This window comes from Ovis canadensis, chromosome 11 (assembly GCF_042477335.2).
Source record: "Ovis canadensis isolate MfBH-ARS-UI-01 breed Bighorn chromosome 11, ARS-UI_OviCan_v2, whole genome shotgun sequence".
Classification (NCBI taxonomy): Eukaryota; Metazoa; Chordata; class Mammalia; order Artiodactyla; family Bovidae; genus Ovis; species Ovis canadensis.
In genome coordinates this window covers 41,700,062-41,702,281 of record NC_091255.1, presented here as the reverse complement: position 1 = coordinate 41,702,281, position 2,220 = coordinate 41,700,062, and the positions used below count along the sequence as shown (strand labels likewise).

Here is a 2,220-nt window from a genome sequence, read left to right as displayed (position 1 = left end):
ATGTCTCACACCATCTTACTGGTACAGCCTACCAAGAGCCCAGAAGGCAGAACTTACTCTATGAATCTGTGAATGAGTGTATGGAAGGTGTTTGTAAAATGTATGAACATCTGAAGAAAATGAATCCCGACAGCCCCTCTATCACATATGATATCAGTCAGTTGTCTGATTTTACTGATGACCTGGCAGACCTCAGCTGCGTTGTTTACCGAGCTGATACCCAGACATACCAGCCTTATAGCAAACGCTGGATTAAAGAGAAGATCTACGTGCTCCTTCATCACCAGGCCCAACAGGCTTGGAAACAGTTGAGTTTGGAAGCATTATGAGGATGGGGGTGGGCTTGGAACACAACTGTGTGCAGTGTGCTGTAGTGGAAGTTTTGTATTATATTTATCCCGTTTCTGTTTTGGTATACCCTAGCCAGGATTGAATGTATTAGATAAAATGTGATGATCTTGTTCAATCTGAAACCGCCTTTGCCCCCTCCCCACCTTTTTATTACTTAAACATTTTTAAGATGATTTAGATGGAAGTTGGTTTTTGTCAGTTAACGTTGGTTCCAGTCCCTCAAACTGTTCATACTTGCTTTATAATATCCACTGTACTAATCCTCCTTCAAGTTGGGGTGGGGAGTGGTGGCATAGTTTAGTTACGTCCTCAAGATAAAGTCTCAGTGAAAAACAAATAAATGTTCTTTAGTTAAAAATAAATAAAACTGAGTTTCTCAGTCTCACTAGAAGTAAGTCAAGTGCCCAGTTGAATTTATGAAAGATCTACCAAAGCTCTTTTCCTTGGTCATGAGGATATTTGCCTAGATGTCCATGTAAAAAATATAAAGTCTTGCCTTTCACAGTTAAGGCCTAAATCCGGCCATAATTTAGTTTTGGGTGTGGATATATTTTCATTTTTTCCAATAGTCCCTTCTTTACCGAATGTATACTAGCCTTTTTTTATATGCATGGCTCTTTCTCTGAGCTTCTAGTCTGTTTCACTGATCCTGAGTTGATCACATTGTCTTATTATAACTTTAAAATGTAATAAAGGCTTGACATCTTGATTCTTCAGGAGTGTCTTGACTGTTCTCAGACCTTTGCACATCCATATAAAAAAAATTTTTTTCGCGGGGGGGCCATTCCAAAGGCATGCTGTATTCCCCAGCCAGGGATCAAACCCACACTCCTGCAGTGGAAGGAGTTTTAATCACAGACTGCCGGGGAAGTCACCATAAAAATTTTAGATTTGCTGTTCAAGTCATCCATAAAATCCTGTTATAATTTTGATTGGAGATGCTTAAATCTACAGGTGGATTTGGGAAAAACAAACAAACAACTCTACTATCTATGTGCCAGGTCCTGTCCATGGCCCTGGGGATGTAGCAGTGAACAAGACAGACAAGGGGACGTCCCATCAAAATTGGGGTAAAATCCAAACTCTTCACCATCGCCTATGAACCAGTCCACAAGACCTTCCCTGACCCCCTCCTGGCCTCTCACCACTTGCTCTCATTCTGAGCTCCAGTCACAACTTCCTTTGCATCCCTGGACCTCAGCAAGCATTCTCCAGCTGTGTTTTTGCCAGAATCCACTCTCCACTCTTTGCGCCTTACTTGTGTAACAGGCTCTTTCACCTTAAGCGAGTGTTTGCTCAAACGGCCACCTTTTCAGAAAGGCCACTGTGCTACCTAATAGAGCAGCATCTCTCTCTAACCTTAGCTTTATTCCATAGCCCTCATCACTACCTAACACATTAAAGGTCGTTTTGTTTTGTTGTCTGCCTCCCTACGAGAAACTGAGTTCCCTGAACCAGGAACTCCACCTGTCTTGTCCATTATCACGTTCTTAGGGCTTTGACCTATGCCTGGAACATAGTTGTTTTGTGGCTAAGTCGTGTCTGACTCTTTGTGACCCTGTGGACTGCAGCACACCAGGACTATAAGTAAGCACTCAGTAAATTTGCTGAATGAATGAAAGAAGCAAGATCAGACAAATGATCAGGCAGGTTTGGAAAACACCCAGGTGAGCTCTCTGAGTTGGTACAGCTACCCAAAGGTTTATAAATATTTGTCTAGTGCTTATCAATTTTTAAAAAATGGCCACATTCCCCAAAGACTTCCAGGGAGAATAGTATTTAACCATCTAATGATTTTAGAGTCTGATTTGCAAGTATGTTATCATCATATTACTATATGAGGGTTTGGGAAATAGATTTTATTTTTTT

At 41.2% G+C, this 2,220-nt stretch overlaps 1 pseudogene; it reads left to right on the top strand.

Moving 5' to 3' along the window:
- On the top strand, positions 1-329 carry LOC138929728 (enhancer of rudimentary homolog pseudogene; annotated as a pseudogene).
- Positions 330-2,220: the final 1,891 nt, after the last annotated feature.